This window comes from Pelodiscus sinensis, chromosome 9 (genome assembly GCF_049634645.1).
Source record: "Pelodiscus sinensis isolate JC-2024 chromosome 9, ASM4963464v1, whole genome shotgun sequence".
Lineage (NCBI taxonomy): Eukaryota > Metazoa > Chordata > Testudines > Trionychidae > Pelodiscus > Pelodiscus sinensis.
This window is the reverse complement of record NC_134719.1, coordinates 43582392-43605230: the sequence shown is the minus strand read 5'-3', so window position 1 is coordinate 43605230 and position 22839 is coordinate 43582392. Positions and strand designations below refer to the sequence as shown.

Below are 22839 nucleotides of genomic sequence, written 5' to 3'. Positions count from 1 at the left end.
ATTGACTAGTAAATTAGTTGATAAGCAGGGCGCTTCAATGGGATTAGTTCCTGGCCCCAGGGGCTAACCCCACTGTGGCTCTTCCATTTAAATGTACATTTAAAAGGCTAAAGCGCAGCAGGGTGTCCTGGCATGAGCCAGGCCAGCTAATTCCCTGCTCTTGCTGGGTCTCCCCCACTGTACTTCTGCTTTTTAAATGTATTAAAAGCGTATCATCTGGGACTGGACGTGAGCTGGGAATCAGCTGATTTCTGCGCCTGGTCCCTGCTATTCCTCTGCCTGCCGCGGAGACGGTGCTGAGGAGAACTGGCTTTTAAGCTGGCTCCACCCAGCACTGGCTCCTGCTCCCCCACTTGCTGCTTCTAATAGTGTCATGATTATGAGGGTTAGCCATCAGCCTGCGGACTAAGGGGTTAACTATGTCCCTTACCTAGCCAGGTGGAGTGGCCAATAGGAATGTAAGTAGGAATTTCAAACTGGGACAAAGGAATTTATGGTTTTTCCCTTCTTTGTTCTGGGCAGTTCTCTCTAGCTATTGAGGGGGATAGACACTATGTCTCCCTCCAAGAAAAGACTCTTTCTTCACTTTCTGTAAATAGGGTAAAGTTTAGATAAATCCGTTAGGTTTCATTGTTTTATGGTTTGGGTATGAGATCTGCTGTCTGCACTTTTAAAAAAATGTTTTGGCTTTCCTTTGTCACTAAGTTCTAGGCCCATGGAGTTTCTCCATGAGTATATTATTTTGTTACTTTTCCATCTAATTGTTATGCTTGCAACAGGAATAGTGTGGTGATAATAAAACTTTTCTCTTTTCCTTTTATTAACCTGGTATTGGTTAATGGTGATGTCCTGCTTTTTACTTTAGGGGTGAGATTTTCCCAAATGGTCTCTCCCCTGGTTTCGTTATAAATGTGGGTGGTGGCAGCGGAGATTCTAGGTTTTTAAGATTTTGGGGGGAAGTTTTATACCAAAGCCTGGTAGATAAGGTTTTGGGGTAATTGCTGGCCCCCACTTCTGCATTTATCGTGCCAGAGTGGGGAAGGAGCCATGATATATAGGCAGCAAGGGAGGGGAGCAAGCGACTAGTTGAGGGACTAGTGGACTATCCAATAAGCTTTTGCTTATTGTATAGTCGACTGGTCGCTTACATCTCTAGCCTACCTTGCACTTCTTTTTTTGAGAATTCCAGGTAAGGTACTTACATGCATACAAATACCAGAAATGCAAAGCACTGAACTTAACAGTCATCATGAGATGTACAGAGTATGTGTGTATTTGTAATTGTAGCTTTGGTGTGACTTCAGCATCACCTCACAACAGGCAATTAGGCAGGGAGAGGTTACCTTCCCTCTGACAGGAGACTGACATGCTCGAAGCCATTGTTCAGTCCAGGGAAAAACAGTGAGGAATCATCAAAGCAAATGGTAACAGCTTGAAACAGTTTTTGAAAACTCTTGTTTTCTTTTCAATGAAATGAGGGAGTTTTCCCCACTTGGAATATCCCTAATGATTGAAAGGAAAACTTCCCCTTAATATACCCATATACCCTTTTAATATGGAAGGAGTAAATGAAGGGCACCCAGCTGCTAAAGGGACAGTCTCAAGGTGGGAACTGTCCATGAACAACAGAACACTCGTGTAGCTAGCAGGGTGTACTGGGAAATGGTTTCAAGTCAGTTAGTAGCTCTTTTTTAGAAAAGAAATTTTTATCTAATATGAAAGTGTAAATCCTGAGGTTGTCTTTGTTGTTTCTGCTAACTTACTTTTTTCTTGCTATTTCATCTTTGAATCTGTAGTTTTTCTGTTAAACAAACACTTTGTTTTCATGCCTCCTTTTCTGCTTAGTGTTTAAGAACCCTAAAAAGGAAGTGTAGGGTAGAACAGTCCATCCTCTTGTTATTTTGTCCACCAATAGACCCAATTTTCAATACACCAATTCTGGGTTCATTGGTGGTGTTGTGTTTTGTTTGTTTTTTTGTTTGTTTGTTTGTTTGTTTGTATAATCCTCAGTTTCCATATTTACCAGGCATGATCAGAGCACATTGCTTGAATTGTATAAGTAGGCCTTTTTTGTTTTAGTGTAAATAAAAAGATACACTAATATAATTTAAGGATGTGTTCAGATCATGCTTGATAAGATGGGAGTTTTTGTTTTTGTGTTTTTGCTTGTTTACAGAGTATAGAACTGAATCAGTTTAGGCTTTGTCTCCCTTTTCCACCTTCTCCCATCAACATTTATGATTTATTATAGATTGACACCTTTTTATAAGAAATTATTCACTTTCTATAGTTGAACTCCTAACTTGGGCAAGTCTGTAGGGCCAATTATTAAATATGATGCATTTGGGTTCCAAGTTGTCTAACTAAAGGAACAGGCTTGCAGCTTGTGCCAACAGATCAACTGTGGCATAAACAGAGTTACCTGATATTAGACTTATAAATACTTAATTTTGATTTGCCAGTTGGCTACAGTTTGAGTAGGGATCAGCTTAGGAGAAGTCTAATGCAGCACTGCCTTTCTCTGCAGGGGACTTACTACTTCACCTTTGTCTTTGGTGATTGTGAATCGCTCTCTGGTACTGTCTCTCTGACTGTTTCCCATTTATGTTATGCTAAAGCTGATGTAACTTTGTGTTCAGTGTCCCTACTGGGAACATCTGCCTTTTAGTTTGATTCCACCAGTAGGTTTTAGCCTTTCAAATTCACTATATTAAAGAAGGGATAAAAGGGCAGATTTATTTAATCAATAATTCAGTAGGTAAGGCATAGAGTGAGAGTTCAAGAGATGTGGGTTCTTATCTCAACTTGTCAAATCACTTCACTTCTCTATGCCTTTGTTTTTCCCCATACATTCCGTTTTGTCTGTTTAAATTGTAATTTAGTTCAGGGAGGGACTCTCTAATAACAAAGAGGTTACCATTCAGTGCAACTGTGTGTGAAGCCCCACACTCTGCTAGATTGCATGAATGCTTCCAGAGCCACTCACAAATCCTACTGAAAAAGGCATCTGTTAAATCCCCCTAGCTCCCAGCCTGGTACCACAGGAATATACTGTCTTACCTTGCTCAGGACCCTTGAGCAATGCAAGTTTCTTAATTGGTTTACCACTTCTTCAAAGGATGTGCACCAGCCTTTGTAACCTGAGGAAATTTACCCAGAACTTCAGTCAAACTCACTGGGAAGGATAAACATTATATCATGCTTATTGATTTTAAGTGATAGGCAAAGTCAGTAGTTACCAAAAGAAAATAAAAGATAAGCATGCAGTCTAAATTCTCAGCCTTATTAAGACTATGCAAGATCTGGACAAACAGTTTTCCTCAATCCACTGGATACTGCAAGTTGGTTAGTCTTTCAAATACAGGTTCTCCCTGTTGGCTTGGGGACTGGTCTCCTCAGCTCCAGCATTCTTGTTGCCTTCGCTGGAGGGGGGCAGTCGGAGGAAGAGGGGGCAATGGGAGGGAGGGCGGGCATACTACAGTCATATGGGCTCTGTCCTCTATTTTATAGCTTCATTCCACGTGCTTAGAGAACACAGGTCCAGGTGTGGAAGTTGATTACCTACCTTGTTGTCTCTGGGGAGCTAATAGCTGGGTTATTCCCTTAGCCCACAATATATATTAGTGACAATACAATGTAATCTCTTAACTTTATAGGCACTAATGAGATCTCTATTTAGAGAGAGCAATGGCAAATCATAACCTTTCCCATTTGGTATGCAGTATGACACCCCACAGTTGCATATACATGGTGAATAGGGAGAGTTACAGAGCGCTTCCCTGAGGTACAGAATCTCACAGCAACTATCCCAGCAGATCACCATGCGAAAGGCATAGGCTATGGCTACATTGGAGAGCTCACAGCAGTGCTGTGGTGCTGCAATAAACTCTCTAATTTAGTGGCTCTAAGCCAGTGGTTCCCAACCTTTCGGGGCTGCTGGGTGCCCAGGGGCGGAGCTGTGCATGCACTGGATGCCCGGAGGCGGGGCCAGGCATGCGCCAGGCACCTGTGGGTGGGGCTGCCCATGAGCTGCACGCCCAGGGCTGGTGCCATGCATGTGCTGTGCGCCAGGGGTGGGGCCAGGCCAGATCTTTTGGCAGGCACACACAAATGCCCCAGCGGGCGCCATGGCACCCGCGGGCACCATATTGGGGACCACTGCTCTAAGCCAACCAGAGAGAGCTCTTCTATCGGTTTAATTACTCCAGCCATCACAAGCTGCAGTAGCTGTCGTGCTGTCCACACTGATGCCAAGGTACTGCATGTCACTTGGCAATGGGAGTGGCTTATCCAGTGAGGTGAATGACATACATTATGCTGATACAAGCTGTAGATAGACACATCCAGTGCATAGGATGGTTTGGGGTGGCCACCCCAGGCCTTGCACTTTGGGGGGACCCTGGGGCAGCTGCATGAACTGTCATATTGACAGGACTCATGGGGCCCAGGGTGGCCTGGGGGATTACCTGGGGAGCCTGGTATGGGGCAGCAGCAGGGGTCAGTCCCCCCTCACTCAGTGCGACTCACTCTGCTTCCCCAAGCAATGCAGGGCTCGGGAGCAGAGGGCCACTGACTGGGACTGGGGCACTTCATTTCCCACCTCTGCTACAGCAAAGTAGAGCTCAGGGAGGTGGGAGGGGGAGCGGAGCAGGCTGCTGGGTTGCTCCAGCTCCCACTGTACCAGATCCCCCCACTAATTCTCCAGCTCATATAAGTGGGGTGAGGGTGCTTCAGGAATGGGGTGGAATGGGAGCGGGGGGTGGGTTGGAGGAAGGAGGAAGAGGTGGGGTGGAGTAGGGGCAGGACAGAGCAGGGGCAGGGTGGAGTGGGATGGGACCTGTGCCTGCCTAGGGATGGCTCTAGCTATAGTGCAGACATAGTCATAGACTGTACTGACAGAAAGGAGTTTGGCTTCCTATTTGGCTGTTAATTACCACTGCCTTTTTGTTTAATTCATCTGCAGTGCTCCTCCCAGTCTGACCACAAATCAGCCATGTCCCCTAATCTGCAATATGGAGTATATCAGGCTGCTGAGAGCTGGAGTAGCAAACCTTATTTGTGGACAGAAAGAAGAGGTCAGCATCCAGAGAAAGGAGAGGAAGGATTTAATGTTCTCATAATAGGTAAATTCAGTGTCACTCTCTAACAGAGACTTTGGTTTTAGAGCTCAAACTGGGGTGCAGAACTCAGAAGGCACAGTACTGCAGGGAAGTACCCCCTCCCACTCAAACAAACCGCTTTGTCATGTTCTTATTCTGCAGTTGTAAAACCAAGGCAGATATTCCATTACCCTAGCCAGTTGCAAATAGAGGAAACGATAGTAGAGGTGTTTTCTGTCTACAATGCCTTAGGGTTAAATAATGCTGTTATCAAAACTCCTGTGAAGATTTTCCCCTCCCTTCTATTACTTCACACCCTGGAATTATCTCCACAGACAGTGGGAGAAATCCTGGGCTCTATCTGACTCCTGGAAAGGGCGTGGTAAACTCCCACTCAAGTTTTCCAATCCCTTTGTACAGGTGCCCACGAGAAGGTCTGTGAAACTGTTTGGTACATGGGCGGGAAAGAAAAGAGTGCTTTCGGATGGGAGAGATCCAAAATCTAAGACTGAGCTGAATTTAAAGCTAGGAATTTTTCCATTTATTAGTCGCATATTAATATTATAATTGCCAATAATGTGCAGGTTGTATTAGATATCCTGATTACTTTAATTTTCTTATTTTCTTCTTGTAAACTGTGTCCTTTTACCACTCAAGAATGTCTCTTGGAAGAAGAAAACATTTAGATAGTGTCATGAACTTTTGTGGGCACAACCCGCTCTTTAGCTGAAGAAGTGGATTATGCCCGTGAAAGCTCAGGATGCCATCTACATGTTTTTTTAGTCTCTTAGGGGTTTCAAGACTATTCGTTGATTTTAAGATTTTCCAGTTAGTTCGTAACTCGGCTACCCCTCTGAAGGTCTTGGAAGGAAAGAACTTCCTGACTAGAGAGGCCCATTCTCTCTCACTCTGATGCAAATCTGGAGTAATAATATGTAGCTCTTACATTCGTTTTTCATCTCAGGAACTCAAAGTGCTTTAGAAAGCAAGTATCAGCTCATGGGATTAAACTAGGCAGATTCCCACAGAATAATCCACCTGATGTATGGGGAATCTATGCAGGTGTAGCTGCCTTCTCTACCAGTTTCTGTCCGTATGTCTGGTATAAGGATTGAGCTGGGCCATGGTGGAGTTGAGTTATTGTCCGCTGCTAGGAGGCCCAAGAATGGAAATTAGAATCTACCTTCTGCCAAAGTCAAGTGACCAAGGATCAGGGACCCATAACTGGGTCTCTGTGGCAGCCACTCTACATGCCTGATCTGTGTTTTAGGGTAGTAGAGAATCAAGGCCACACAGTGTAGGGTAGAGTTATGTTGGGCCTCATGTATTGTGGTGTCTGGGCTCTGTCCAGAGAGAGGAAAGGGGTTTTACTTGCATGCAGATGAATTCAGATGTTCATTTTCTGGTTCTTTTTAGGGACCAACATTACCTGCCCCCCATCACCTTTCAGTTCTCAAACTTGTCCAGCAGGTGGCACACTTTTCTCAGGGCTGAGAGGTGCTCTGCTCTCCAGGCTGCTGCCAAAGCAGATAGTCTCTAGCAGAGATACTCAGACCTCAGTGGTTCAGGAGCCAAATTAGCGATCACCATCACCCAAAAGAGCCAGAGTAGTGTGAATTCATTGTTCCATTTACTGTCATTCTAGATAGTCATATTTAAACAGTGTGACAAGGGAAATACTTAGTTCATTATCTTCCCAGCAAAATGTAAGAAAATATTATTTTATTAACTACAATTGGTTAATAACATAGTAAAAGCATCCTGATTGTTTAATAACTTAGATTGTGATTGAATTATTAACCAATGCTTTAATATGAAGTGCTGCAAAGAGCCACAGGAGACACTTTAAAGAGCCATTTGTGACTGAGACATCACTGCTTAGAGAGTGCTTCATTAAAGCTCTTACTGACTGTTTCCTATGGCTTGGAAACACCACTCCACCTCTGAGACCAGACATAAATATCCTCTGCTTTCCATACTTACATGGGAGTGGTGCAACAAAGTTCTTTTGCCTCACGGAATAAAAGACCGAGCTGGACCACTATCTCTGCATCTGTTTACTGGCTAGTGGGCTGGAGGAAGTCACACCTTTTGGTCTACAACAGTTGACTAATGAAGCCCAGCTAACAGCTTTACCTGCTCTTCACACCTCTTCTTCTTCCTATCCCCCCTCTAGTTTTAGTAATTGGTTCTTTCTATATTTGTATCTAGCACTTTCTTTTTTGTTTTCATCTTCTCTTTTGTAACCTTCATTTATTTCTTTTCTTCCAGTGTCATGTCAGACAAGCCAATTTACATTCTGATCATTCAAATATTTATTCATGTAAAAAGTACTTGCTCACCTAAAGAATTGCATTTAAACTATACCACGGCTCCAGTGAGACAGCACCTTTTGTGCTGTTTATGGAAGGAATCAAAGGTAGGAATCAAAAAATGGTTAAGGGATTTAGGAAGAAAGTTTCAAGGGTTAAAAAGATAGGCTGGCTGTAGAACAGCCAGCTGTGGAAAAGATGAAGGGTGTAAACACTAAGATGAAGGAGGAAAAGTAAATACTGGTGCCAGTGGAATAAGTTGGCTAGGGGGAAAAATGGAATCTTAGTGAGCAAATGAAATTTTATGCTGAAAATTAGGAAAGTTTCCCTGGTAGTGAAAATGTCTCCTTAGAGCAAGGCTATTCAACATGCGGCCCATGGGGCACATGCTGCCCACAGCCCATTTTTTTGAGGCCCACAGTGCAGTTTGGGTTTACACAGGGCTTAACACGTGGCCCACGGGTGGGATCCTTTGAACATGGCCTCCACTGGGAACATGTTCCACAATGGCAAGTCAATATAATGGTCTTCTGTTGAGATGCTTTTTTGTAATTAAATTCCTGGACTGTCATTGCTCATTAAAAGTGCTGCCATATGGGTAGAAATCAGGTAACTATTGCATTTTATTAATATCAGTAGAACTGACTTAAATGGGGCCTGCATGTTGTGTAGTCTTGCCTTAATCTTTGTATTCATGCCTGTCAGTGTGAAAGAAGCTATTTGCATATATATTTACATGTATATGCAACCACACTTAAGTTGCGGCCCTCGGCATGTGCTGTGAGCATCATTGTGGCTCCCTGGGGCTTCCACAATTGAGTAGCCCTGCCCTAGAAGTTCTCATTGTTTTTGGAATTCTATTTAAAATTGGAATTAATTGGACCTGCAATAGCATACAATCCTGCCCTGCCTGTAGGTTGACTAGAGCTGAATTAAGAAAGCTCCTGTGTTTTGTCTATGTTGATGATTGTTTTTCTCCATCATACAGAATGCTTGTACCTTCCCTTGAATCCACACCATTCTCATCCTACTAGATTTTTGAGAGTGGATGAGTCAGAGCTTAATTCCTGACTAGCTACATCTTGTTAAAACAAAAAGCTTAACAAAATTCCACACACCAACTCTTAGAAGCCCCACGTGTCCAACTTCATGCTTTTACTCACACATGCTTTTCCCAGGATATCCAGAGAATAACTTGAGATTTCAGTCTTGTATATCAAAAAGATGAAGTAAGTAACTAAAAATAACTTCTTAAAAAACAAAACAAAACATTGATCCCAAATGGCAAAAGTTCTGGAAGATCTGGAATTTTAAAAAGTGTAACTACTAAAAAGTTGTCTCTAGTCTAAGGAGATTTATTCCAAGACATCCAGGCTGGAGTTGTCAAAAGATACAATGCTCTAGTGCCACCTGAATCTTTAGGAACTGTTGGCCTCTAGAACTATTTGAACCTTGTAATTATGGTATGTTTTTAACATTCAAATCAATCTAATTAGTATTTGAAGTTTGAATGCTCCGTAGGTTTGTACTGGAATGGATCTGTTTAGAATGGACCTTACACTTTGAAAAAAGAGAGGTTCTGTCTGTCATTTGTAGAAAGCCATGGCATTCTTTTCAATGTTGTTCAAAAGGTGTCTTTTGGAAGAGAACCTACTGACAGTATTGGGATTTTTTAGTAATTTTGCCTGTTGGAATATTGAGGGCTTAGTCTGAGTTCTTAGTCTGAGTTCTCCAGATTTAGCCAAAGTTATTTTGTCAGTTTTTTTGTAGTTTATGTGAAATTGGTTTCATGACAGTCCAATTCCTAAAGCTCAGGAGGCTGCATCACAAAAAACATTATCATAATGAGTACAGCTAGCAGCCTGGTGACAGCCTTAACAAAAGACAGAGGTTAGACTGGGTATGGGACATGAACTATTCCCTTGCCTTTATAGATGGTCTCTGCAAGTGTGAACTGAGGTGACTAAGCTGCTTTGAGAACTTTTGGCACTTTATTTGCACAAGAAATACAGAACTTTAGTCTATCAAGCTTCTTTTCACCAAACTTGCATGAGAACTTCATGTCATGATGAGACTCACAGCTAAACAAGTAGTAGTAGGGGAGACTTTCACACATTGTTTACTTCTATTACAAACACAGCAAAATAATTATTCCAAACCCACCCACAGAAGAATACCGTATATAAATTATTAACATCCTGCTTGATCTTGCCTCCATAAATAGATCCAGTCACTTTAATCTTCCTTGTCTGAGGCTGTGGTACAGCTTAGAAACATGAGCCGAAATCTCCTCTCACTACTGATTTACACTGGCATAGCTCCAATGAGGGCATCTCATTCTTTCCTGCTGGGGAGTGGAGTTGAGGTATGGGGGCTTTTCCTGCTTCCTGGTAGGTGCACCAGGCAGGCAGAACAGGTAGGGATGTGGAGTTGCCAAAGGAAGAGACAATTGCTGGAGCCTACTCAGACCAATGTGAATCCAATGCATGGCTCTAATAACATCAGCCTGGGGGGAGCTTAACCAGATCTGTTACCATCCCACTGGAAATCAGAAAGCTGCTAAGCTTCATCCCTACTGAAAAGAGTGAGAGGAGGTTATCATTTTGAGTAATGTAAGAAAATGGAAGACGAGAATAATTCTGATTGTGAAATCAGGAGCAGCTTTAATAAAAAGCATTCCCCTTTCTTACTCCTGGTCTAGCACAGCTAGCAATAATATGAGAGCTGGCTACTCAGTAGTAGCACATCTTATAAAATCAACCAAGTCTGCATTGCCACAAATCTTGCATGAATATATGATCTAGACATCACAAAATGGTTGTGACTTTATTCTGAATATTTAACAGCAGCTGTTCTAAATTCAATTCTTCAGTCATTGTAAATGTCTCTCAACCTACTCTGTACTCTTATCTCCAGAAAAATCTTTTAATCTGGGTGATGAGCCAAAAGACAGGGCTTTTTGGGTTGTTTCCATTAAGAGATGACATGAAGATGGAGTCAAATATTTGTATGGTGCAGTCTTGCTTACCAGAATGCACATGAAGTCTTGTTTCCCTCAATGCAACTGGAAAGAGCTTCTTTGCTCACAGTGACAAATCTCTTTCCTGCCAGCAAATCTACCCCAAAGTTCCTGCACACACAACTGCAAAGAAATGCAGGGGTGAGGGATTGAGTAGGTATTAGATGTCTGGGAAGCCCCCTGGGCCATTATGCCACAGCCTCTATTCTAGCTTGAAACTTCAAAAGAGGGTAAAGAGGCAGTTGCTGTGGGGCCTGGCAATTCAATGGGGCCCTGTGGGCCCTCTGGAGCACCACACAGCATGCTCTTGGCAGATTTGAGGGCTGGGGTGGCACAGTGTGCTCTGTGCAATGCTGAGGGCCGGCTACCCCAGTCTAGGGTTGCCAGATGGTTGAAACAAAAATACTGAACACCCCTCTCCCCCTAAAAAAACATAAGAACATAAGAACGGCCGTACTGGGTCAGACCAAAGGTCCATCTATCCAGTATCCTGTCTACCGACAGTGGCCAGCACCAGGTGCCCCAGAGAGGGTGGATCGAAGACAATGATCAAGTGATTTGTCTCCTGCCATCCCTCTCCAGCCTCTGACAAACAGAGGCCAAGGACACCATTTTATTCCCTGGCTAATAGCCTTTTATGGACCTAACCTCCATGAAATTATCTAGCTTCTCTTTAAACTCTATTATAGTCCTAGCCTTCACAGCCTCCTCTGGCAAGGAGTTCCACAGGTTGACTACACGTTGTGTGAAGAAGAACTTTCTTTTATTAGTTTTAAACCTGCTCCCCATTAATTTCATTTGGTGTCCACTAGTTCTTCTATTTAGGGAACTAATAAATAACTTTTCTTTATTGGCCTTCTCCACACCACTCATGATTTTAGATACCTCTATCCTGTCCCCCCTCAGTCTCCTCTTTTCTAACTGAAAAGTCCCAGTCGCTTTAACCACTCCTCATATGGAACCCATTCCAAACCCCTAATCATTTTAGTTGCCCTTTTCTGAACCCTTTCCAAGGCCAAAATATCTCTTTTGAGGCGAGGAGACCACATCTGTACACAGTATTCAAGATGTGGGCGTACCATAGTTTTATACAGGGGCAGTAAGATATTCTGGGTCTTATTTTCTATCCCTTTCCTAATAATTCCTAGCATCCTATTTGCCTTTTTGACCACCACTGCACATTGTGTGGACGTTTTCAGAGAACTGTCCACGATAACTCCAAGATCTCTTTCCTGATTTGTTGTAGCCAAATTTGCCCCCATCATACTGTACGTATAGTTGGGGTTATTTTTCCCGATGTGCATTACTTTACGCTTATCCACATTAAATTTCATTTGCCATTTTGTTGCCCACTCACTCAGTTTGGTGAGATCTTTTTGGAGTCCCTCACGGTCTGCTTCTGTCTTGACTATCCTAAACAGTTTGGTATCATCTGCAAACTTTACTACCTCACTGCTTACCTCTTTCTCCAGATCATTTATGAATAAGTTGAAAAGGATTGGTCCCAGGACTGACCCTTGGGGTACACCACTAGTTACCCCTCTCCAATCTGAAAATTTACCATTTATTCCTACCCTTTGTTTCCTGTCTTTTAACCAGTTCTCAATCCAAGAAAGGACCTTCCCTCTTATCCCATGGCAATGTAATTTACACAAGAGCCTTTGGTGAGGGACCTTGTCAAAGGCTTTCTGAAAATCTAAGTATACTATATCTACTGGATCCCCCTTGTCCGCATGTTTGTTAACCCCTTCAAAGAACTCTAACAGATTAGTAAGACAGGATTTCCCTTTACAGAAACCATGTTGACTTTTGTCCAACAAATTATGTTCTTCTACATGCTTCACAATTTTATTCTTTACTATTGTTTCGACTAATTTGCCCAGAACTGAAGTTAGACTTACCGGTCTGTAATTGCCAGGATCACCTATAGAGCCCTTTTTAAATATTGGTGTCACATTGGCTACCTTCCAGTCATTAGGTACGGAAGCTGATTTAAAGGATAGGTTACAAACCACAGATAATAGCTCAGCAATTTCCTATTTGAGTTCTTTCAGAACCCTTGGATGAATGCCATCCGGTCCCGGAGATTTGTTAACATTAAGTTTTTCTATTTGTTCCAAAACCTCCTCTAATGACACTTCAATCCGGGACAGTTCCTCAAATTCATCACCCACAAAGGACAGTGCAGATTGAGGAATCTCCCCAACGTCCTCAGCCGTGAAGACTGAAGCAAAGAAATCATTTAGTTTCTCTGCAATGGCTTTATCGTCCTTGATTGCTCCTTTTATAGCTCGATCATCTAGGGGACCCACAGGTTTTTTAGCAGGCTTCCTGCTTCTAATGTACTTAAACATTTTGTTATTTCTTTTTGAGTTTTTGGCTAACTGTTCCTCAAAATCTTTTTTTGCTTTTCTTATTACATTTTTACACTTGATTTGACAGTGTTTATGTTCTTTTCTATTTATCTCACTAGGATTGGACTTCCACTTCTTAAAAGATACCTTTTTGTCCCTCACTGCTTCTTTTATATGGTGGTTAAGCCACAGTGATTCTTTTTTAGGTCTCTTGCTATGTTTTTTAATTTGGGGTATACATTTAAATTGGGCCTCTATTATGGTGTCTTTAAAAAGTTTCCATGCAGCTTTCAGAGATTTGGCTCTAGTCACTGTGCCTTTTAATTTCTGTTTAACAAACCTCCTCATTTTTGTGTAATTCCCCTTTTTGAAATTAAATGCCAGGGAGCTGGACTGCTGAGGTGTTCTTCCCACCACAGGAATGTTGAATGTTATTATATTATGGTCACTATTCCCAAGCGGTCCTGTAACGGTTATATCCTGAACCTGATCCTGCGCTCCACTCAGGACTAAATCGAGAATTGCCTCTCCCCTTGTGGGTTCCTGCACCAGCTGCTCCAAGAAGCAGTCATTTAAGCCATTGAGAAATTTTATCTCTGCTTCTCTTCCTGAGGTGACATGTATCCAGTCAATATGGGGGTAATTAAAATCCCCCATTATTAGAGTTCTTTATTTTGGTAGCCTCTCTAATCTCCCTTAGCATTTGAATGTCAGTATCGCTGTCCTGGTCAGGTGGTCAGTAATATATCCCTACTGCTAATTTCTTCTTATTGGAGCATGGAATTACTATCCATAGCGATTCTATTGAACATGTTGATTCACTTAATATTTTTATTTCGTTTGATTCTACATTATCTTTCACATACAGTGCCACTCCGCCACCCAGACGGCCTGCTCTATCCTTTCTATATATTTTATATCCCGGTATGATTGTGTTCCACAGATTTTCCTCATTCCACCAGGTTTCAGTGATGCCTATTATGTCAATCTCCTCATTTAATACGAGGTACTCTAGTTCACTCATCTTATTAGTCAGACTCCTCGCATTTGTGTACAAGCACTTTAAAAATTTGCCACTGCTTATTTGTCTGCCCTTCCCTGATGCACTGGATTCCTTTGTATGAGGTTGTTTGTCTGCCCTGGCCCATGGTTTGCCCTCTCCCCTCCTCTCTTTCTGACTACAGCTTAGAGAATCTCTATCAATGGATTCTCCTCTAAGAGAAGTCTCCCTCCAATTTACGTGCATCTCCGCACCAATCGGCTTTCCCCCATCTCTTAGTTTAAAAACTGCTCTACGGCCTTTTTAATGTTTAGTGCCAGCAGTCTGGTTCCACCCTGGTTTAGGCGGAGCCCATCCTTCCTGTATAGGCTCCCCCTCTCCCAAAAGTGTCCGCAGTTCCTAATAAATCTAAACCCCTCTTCCCTACACCATTGTCTCATCCACGCATTGAGACTCTGAAGCTCTGCCTGCCTACCTGGCCCTGCGTGTGGAACTGGAAGCATTTCCAAGAATGCCACCATAGAGGGCACTGGGGAAAAAAAACGGCACTGGGAAAAAATTCTGTTGAAGGGAAAAAGAAGAGGGGGAGGGGGAGCAAAAAAAACAAAATAAAACATAAAAAGGACTCTAAGACTTAAGATTTTTTTTAAAAAATAGAACAGCATTAAAACTGCATGTCCCCTTTAAGAGTGAGTGCAGGGATAGGAACAGGGGAGCGGTTAAGCACTAAGACCCAGGGCTTCCCCTTGGTCAGCAGCCTTGTGGAACCAGGTAAGCATAGGGGTTTAGGGTGTTGGGAGCCAGGGGAGGTCTCGGGGGAGGCCAGGCGCTGAGTGTTTGTAGGGTTGCCAGGTGCCTGGCATTTTCGCCTCTGGCCGGGGAAAAAGTCAGAAAATACCGGACATTTTAGGTGTCCTGTATTCTCTGGATTTTTTTTTACCGGACAGGAGGAAAAATACCAGACTGTCCAGGTGAATACCGGACACCTGGCAACCCTACTCCAGCCCCACCGCTTTCTCCCAATGCACTATTCTTTCCAGGGGCATGGAGCAGTCCCCTCACCTTGCCTAGCGACCCACGGCTTTTGGCTCCCCTGTTTGCAGCCTCATGTGTGGCCTCTGTTGGCCTGGAGGCTCTTGTTTCAGTTATCTGCTCTATAAAGAGCTCAATTGCTCTTTGCACTTATCTTGAATGAGGAGTGGCTGTTACACTCACTGCTTTTAACAAAATTTAACTGACTTCTCAGCACAGTTCCTGATAATGGTCTTGTATTTTAGTTCCTGATAATGGTCTTGTACTTTATATGCTCTCCACTATCACAGGCTCTGAGCACCTCAGAATGTTAAACATATTTATCTTCACAACAAGATATTTCTACATTGCCACTGGGGCTATGCTTACCAGAGCACACCGGCAGTTGCACAATAGCTCTGCATGATCGAACACACTAAAAACAGCGTAACAGCGGGTAGCATGATAGGCAGCTACGGGTAGCTGCCTGAGTATGTACCCAGGGTTCCTGAGAAGGTTTGTACTCAGGGAGTTAACCTAAGCTGCTACCCATGACTAATGCTATTTCAGTGCATTACCTCAAGTAGAACTAGCATGTGTCTGTCTACCTGTGCTGGGAAGTGTGCTCCTAGGTGGAGTATAGACATGCGAGTAAGGAAGTTTTATCTCTATTTTACAGGAGGGAAACGGAGGCACAGAGGATCTGAAAACTTGCCCAAAATCAGAGTTAGTCTTTGGCAAAGCAGAACATTGAATCCACCTCTTCTGCATGCCAGGCTGATGCTTTAACACATTTTAGTTTACAAACAAACTGTTCAGAATGCCTCACCCCAGGATGGGAGGGAGATGTGTATGGTTCTGCATAATTATTTTTGTGTATGAAAAATGTCTGAATTTTCCCTCTGGAAATGCAGTTCTTAACATCTGAGAATTTAAATTTAAACACCAGGAAATTCTCAGTTAGCAGCCAGTGTTTCAATATAATTTGCTTCATTTTTATACAGCCATATTCCCTCTACAGAACAGAAAATCATTCTCTCTACTCATTACCATACCATGATTTCTTTTTACACTGGGGGATTTTAAATTTTTTTTCCTCATCTAAATATACACAAGGGGATTTTTCTCTCTTATGTTTCTGATTATGATTATTTGGTTTCAGGTTTGCCAAAATTATGATGGGTAGACATGTGGGTGTGAAAACGAAAGAGAGCGAGTGAGCTGTGAACCAAAAAGCACTTACACCCATCACACACACATGCCTTAATTTCCATATTGGGTCTTTATTCATGAATAATCTTCAGCTTGGGGGAAAATATAGTACTACACAGAACCTTGTCTAAAGCTAGCTGGAAAGTTTCTCAAATAATAAAACGAACGAAGCTGCTGAGCTAAATATTTCCCTAAAGGCTGTGTTAGTGAGCATACTGCTTAGGTTGGATAATTATTTCCCTTTCATTTAATGGCAAATGTCAGGGTTCAAACAAACCTCTATTGTATATGTTAAATTCATACACACTTATGCCGTTGTAGAAAGGAGAAGAAATTTAGGTACTGCTACATAAATAAATTAATTAAATAAATAAAAAAACTGTTTGCTATTGGCTTCAGTCACCAGTGGTTCTTCCAAAAATTAAAGGACCACCATTAAGTTTAAAATTATACTGTTTTAAAAAATTGCAGAAGGAATTCAAAAAGTCTACTTTGGTTTTCAAGATTTGTTTTGTTTACTGTTGGCATTTCTGTTAGTTTGACCAATCAAAAGGGGTTAGTTTCTATCATTTTTATTTACCATCACTTTTTAGTTCTCATGCCCAGTGTTGTGATGTTTGGGATTCAAGTGCTGCAGAAGAATGTTCAAATCCAAATAAAGTTGTTTTCATTGAAAGTAATGAATGTTATGAAAATATTTCTACTAATAGCATTGTTGGGGTATTTCAAGGGAATGATGAAAGAAATTAGTTCTTAAAAATACCCTACATTTGGGTATAAACTTCCTGACAATACTTTTAAAATTTTCCCCATCTGATGCAATAGGAGAATGCAAAGCTATTAAAATGCCTTCTAACGGATTTTTCCAGAATCTCCTAAATAGAGTGCCATATCTCTCTTGTTGAGTGCTAAAAATTGAGTAGCCCTGACTTGAATAGTCCAAGACCTATTTGGGTGCCCAGACTTGCTCCTTTGGGGACCTCATATATGCCATGTAACACATATAGGCTTTGTCTACACTATGACTTTTGCCAGAAGAGGTAATGCAAATGAAGTGTGGATTAACATTCTCTTGTGCTTCATTTGCATAATCTCCAGGGGAGAGGCATAAGGATCTTGCACAAAAAGGGGTTTTTGGGCAAAACAGATCCATCCATACTGTTTGTTTTTGCGTAAAAACCCCTTGTGCAAAAATTGATCAGAAGAGATTATGCAAATGAAATGTGAGAAAATGCTAATCTGCACTTCATTTGTGTTGCCTCTTCCGGCAAAAGTCGTAGGCTATGTCTAGACTACACTCTATTTTCGTAAGAGGATATGCAGAGTCCATGGAAATTTACAATCTTCTTCAGATCTCACTTTCGAAAGCAGAGCTTTCAAAAGTGAAAGTAGTCTGGATGCATTTTTTTTCAGAAAAAAACCCTCTTTTTTTAAAAAAAACTGCTCTTCCTTAAAAAAATGAGGTTTATGCAGTTTTTTTGAAAGACTTTTTTCCCTGAAAAAAATGCATCCAGGCTACTTTCACTTTTGAAAGTGCGATCCCGTGGTATTTGCAGATCCACTTTCGAAAATAGAATGTAGTTTAGACGTACCCATAGTGTAGACATAGCCATAGTGTTGGCTTCCTTTCACTTGTGTAGATGGAAGAAGTGGGAAAAGTCCCTCATGGTGGCATCTTCTGACTGCTGAGAGACAGATCCCTGGAAGATTGTAACAGAGCTGAATTGCCTGTGGGCTAGGCAGCATTTCTACTACAGGCAGTGCTTTGCATGGTGTTACAGCTCAGCTATATCAATCCTGTGAATTGGCAAAGCAGCACTATAGCTCACAGTTCCTAAAGCATGTTGCTCTTTCTCTCTTAGCAGTATGCACCCTCTTGTTTGAATGAGTAGATCTCAAATGAACACCATGACTTCAAAACATGAGTTCGGACCAATTCACTTGGCCTAAATGGCAGGGCCAATGTCATGGACCTGAGAGTAAGACCACTCCATCTTTACATAGTGCTTCAAAGTGTTGTGAGCACACTAGTTCCACAGGAGGGAGGTACTAGCCCTGTTCTACTGCGGGAAGGGAAGGATACTGAGGTATAGGGATTGTGACTTCCTCCAGTTTCCCACAAGTCCATGATGAATCTGTGTCAGCTCATGGGCTCCCGGCTCCCATCTTGGTGTTCATTCCACTGTTAGGTACTAACAGTCTTCACTGAGCTGTACAGTACATCAAAACTGTCTCTTCCTCAGAGCTTTCTGAGACATGTAGACAGCCTGCATAAAGAAATCCAGAGGTGAAGATAACTCAGTGGGAGGTGTCCCTTTCTGCCTTCTTTCTACGTTCTCCAGAAGCAATACCTGCTAACAGGGGCAGATGACCGTTTTGCGGGGCCCTGGGCAGCATAATTCCGCGGGGCCCCCCCTTTGCCACGGCACATGCGCAGTGACTCCATGCACATGCGCAGCAGTGCCACGGCGCATGCACAGGGCTTTCTGAAGCGCGGGGCCCGGGGCGACTGCCCCGTTCACCCTGCCCTATATCCGCCCCTGCCTGCTAAGCTGCGGGATTGTCCTTCCAGGGGTAGCAGAATCTCACCATTCAGATGACTATATTTACCTGCATCTCTGCAAGCTTCCCTAATGTAGATGTACTATCTCAATTTAGAACCCCAGGAGGAATAATTTAGAATGGCTCTGGTCAGGGGCTATTTCAAAATAGTAGAAGGGGAGCGTCTACACATGCCTTATTCCGAATTAGCAATTTGGAATAGGCGTTATTCTTCAATATAAAATGAGGGTTACAGAAGTTGGAATAAGCCATCTGTTATTTCAAAATTATAATTATAATAATTTCGAATTAACAGAATTGCTGTGTAGATGCTCGCATAGTTATTTCGAAATAACTTTGTTGTGTAGACACACCCAGAGCGACATTACTTATTCCTCCAAAAGGAGTAATTTTTAGATCTACCAACTTTGGTGGAAGTTTGAAGAGTGAGAAGAAAAGAAGGGCAGATCCATGAAACATTATTATTTCATGATTTTAAAAAAAGCTTATTTTGAGAGATGGAGTTGCAATTCCGTCTGTAGGCTCAGGTGACTATATAAACCACTCCAATGTTGCTCTTTTGAATTACAACACAACCAGAAACACTTAATTATAGGTTTGTAATTTGCAGTTGCCTGTTATTAATTTATAGTATTTTCTGTCTAAATCAAAGAAAAATACCTAGTTGTTTACATAGCAGCTCCATCAAACCTAACATCAAGAATTTGAGCAAGATTTTAAGAATCAGCATTTCTTGGTCCCTCTGTCATTCCCTACAGAATTCAAACTATCATTAAAACTAAATAGACAATCTTCCAAATTTGATCCAATGCCTTCCTCTGCCTGTAGAAAGGCTGAAAAAGTAGCTGTATGAACTGCCTCATTCAGCATGGAATACAAAGTCTGAAGCCTAATGGTAAGTTACATACTAACATTAAACTGTTTTATCCCTTATTGTTTTAGCTGAAACAATAAGGGATAAAACCTGTACTGCTGGATATGGTAGATTTTAGATTCAGGAAAGGTTTGCTAAGTTACTGTGTATGTCCTTGGGGGCTGCAGCATTTATGTTGCTTAAGAACCATTTGTTAAGCTTGAAGGAGCGATGTCTGACCCTGCCGCTTCACCTAGCAGTGGCTCCAGAAGGACAGAGAATGTGTCTACTACTTTCCTGATGCTAGGAGAGGCATGGAGGTTAGGTCGCTTCCTAACTCCCACTGAAGAGACAGTAGAGTAGAGGGCTTTTTACTAGACACAGAAGAAACAAGATGGCTACTTGGTAACTCTTAAAGAAGAAAGCAACATCTAGTCTACGAGCAGCAGGTCACTGGCAAGTCCAAATCAATAAGGGTAAGTTGGTCAGTCTTCCCAGGACCTCTGAAGAAGGCTGCAAGTGAAGAATTAGAAGGGTGAGAGCCATGAACTCATGTCTATAAGAATGCTCTGGACCTAACGGCTTGTTTGGGGCCTTATGGATTTTTGTTGAGTTCAGGATTGTGCCTGAACTTTTCCACACCACTAATGTGGCATCCCATTGATTACACCCAACTTCCTTTGCATGTTGACCATAGTGAGAAAAATTGAGAGGTTTTTTTTTTTTCAACAAAGTAACTTTGTTTACATTCCAGTGTTCTTAGACCAATAATATTGAGAAAGAGACAGTGCCAAGTTCATGTTGTAATATCAGAATACGTTCAAACAAATACCTTGCTTCTGTTTAGGAATTGCACTCAGAACCATAACAATATTATTTAGGCATCAGCCTGGTTGGAAATAGAAATTTTGTGTATGAGAGAAAATGTACTCCTCCTTTTTCTTCGAACAATGTTGAAACTCAGAATTTTCTGACCAGCTTTACTTAGGTGTTTAACCTTTTATTTCACAGTCTGTAGTGGGAGAATTTAAGACACTTTCCTCTTTTTCTATGTGTTTGGGATGGTTTCTTTTGGATCCAGCATGTTTTGAATAGGAATGATGTAGTCCCTTTGGCTTCAGGAGCTGTTACAATGTCAAAGAAAATGGAGTCACTTCTGTTGGCATTGTACTCTCTGTGCAGATCTTCTGTGCCCAATGCACTGTAAACTCAGCTGTTACAATCCTTCCAAATGGTGCTGCAACTGCTCTGTCTAAGCCTGTAAAAGTCACGCCAGGCCTCCTGTGAATAATTTAGTGTTCTGTTTCTGCTCATTTGTGAGGGATAACAAAATCTGTGAATTAAGAGTATTTCCTCCCTACAAAGCCAGCCAGAAAATGTAGTAGTTTAATGAGATTGTAATTCCTGTAGAACATTAGAGAAATTACACAGTTACAAGCAATTGTCAGTTTTAATTCTTCAGAGGTTCATGAATACCAAGTAGAACTGAATATGTGAGACAGTATTTGCAATTAATGCTTTTAAATGCCTTTTCAATCATTTGTTAAATAAATTATTTTATTTTCATTATTTGACCAGCACTAATAGTGAGATTTATAGTGATTTCAGGTTTGTTGCCACCTGAGCCTTGATTTTTGTATCCTGTTTTTTATCCTTATAATGCTTTGGCATAAAACATGAAGCATTCCTCTTCATCCCCTGAAGGCTCACAGGAAGCTACTGAGCTAGAGCTGTCCATCTTTCACTATATGTTAAAATAGGGTGACTGTATTTCCTTATGCTGAATATGGCACACCTAGTAAAATTACTCATACTCAAGCAAGTTCAACAGCAATCAATCAGAACTGTGCAGTAGAGATGTTCAAATTAACATCAAGTTTACTGAGCCTCTGTTTAAAAAATATACTGAGCAGCTGGATTCTTATTTGCCTTCTTATCTTTAAGGCTTTGAAGAGAGGGTCACACGGGGAAAGGAGATGTGCACACACTCCTATACACTTCTCACATGGGGTAAGTGAGTGACTGACTAACCCTTCTTGCCCCAGGCTGTCTTCCATGCCTGCCTGGGCCCTTGGATGGACCTGCCTCTCCTGGTGTTTGGCACTGCATCTTCCCAAGGCAACACAGTGGGAGCGGGGAGAAGCATGTGTGTGGCATGTAGGGTCACATTCCTGTGCCTGTGCAGGAGGGAAGGAACTGGAGCTGCTTCCAGCCACAGTGGATGGGTTAAAAGGGATGACTTGGCCCATGTCTGTGCAGAGCTCATCCTCTCCTCTCACCCCTCCTCATAGTGAGAAGCAGCTTTTCCCATCCTGCTTACACAATGTCAAAAGGCAGTGAATACCTCCAGGCTGCTGCTGGCCACCTATATAACCTGGCCACCCCGACCCCCAGCTACATCACAGGCAGGGAGAATTGAAGCCATAAGGATGTATTGTGCACCAGGGCCTCAGGAACCTGTCTGCAGAGGCTTCAGTGACCCCGGCCCAAGAGGGGGCTCAGCAGGGGAGGGTGCCTAGGGGATAGATCAGCCCTGTGCTCCCTGTGGGCAGAAAATGAGTGGAAGGAAAAGGATGTTAAGCCCCTGCCCAGGGGGTTGCTGTGGATCCTGCAGGTTGGGAGCATGAACAGACTGGAAATCCCTCCCCTCCTCCTACCACTATTCTAGAGCTTAGCTGAGGGGTGGAAAGGCTTCCCTTGCTAGAGTTGTGCGGGGCTCTGGCATGTGCTGTGCTTGGCTTCACCTGGCCAGCACCCCTGGCCAGAGGTTCTTGGGCTTTCCCAGAGCACCAGCCCCATCAGAGGCAGTGGGGAAAGGAAGGAGCCTGCTGGCCAGGCTGTTGATGGGCTCTCCAGCCAAGGGCTGGTTCTCCACACAACACTAGGAGTGGAATGTACCCTGCTGAGGGGAATATGGAGGAGCAGTGGGGCTGGGAAGGGGTGAAGGGGCAAAGCAGGGAGAGGACTGTGAGAAGGGGAACATGTAAAGGGCCAATGGGAGCAGGGGTGACATGTAACTATCTGCCCCCTGACACCTGCCTGCACTTACCAGGCACCACAGCTTGCAGTGCACAGCCAGTGCTGGCCAGAAACGGGACAGGAAGGTTCCCTGCTGGTGGAGAGCAGGCATATAGTGAGGGCTGTGCTGATTATTCGGACAGAATAGCTGGTCTCCTGTGCTGCATCTTTGCCCCACCATCAGACTCACTTACCCACTCCCATTGTCAGTCACTGCCCTGTCAGCCATTCCTTCCCCCCACATTCACTACATATGGGTGGGTGGCTGGAGAGCAGGGATCCAGCTAGCAGCAGGACCTGCCAATATTAATGGGAGGGATAGAAATTATGAGACAATTTGCCCATTTTTAAGAAAAAGTAGGGGCATCTGCAGAAGGGTTTAAATACAGGACTTGCTCC

At 42.8% G+C, this 22839-nt stretch overlaps 1 long non-coding RNA gene across 1 annotated transcript in view; it reads right to left on the bottom strand.

Annotated features, from left to right (window-relative positions):
* Positions 1–22839, bottom strand: part of LOC112545251 (uncharacterized) — an 86258-nt gene that overhangs the window by 6200 nt on the left and 57219 nt on the right. Inside the window, exon 5 of the long non-coding RNA XR_012905974.1 lies at positions 3061–3140. This is a non-coding gene — a long non-coding RNA (uncharacterized LOC112545251). The remainder of the gene's footprint in view (positions 1–3060; positions 3141–22839) is intronic.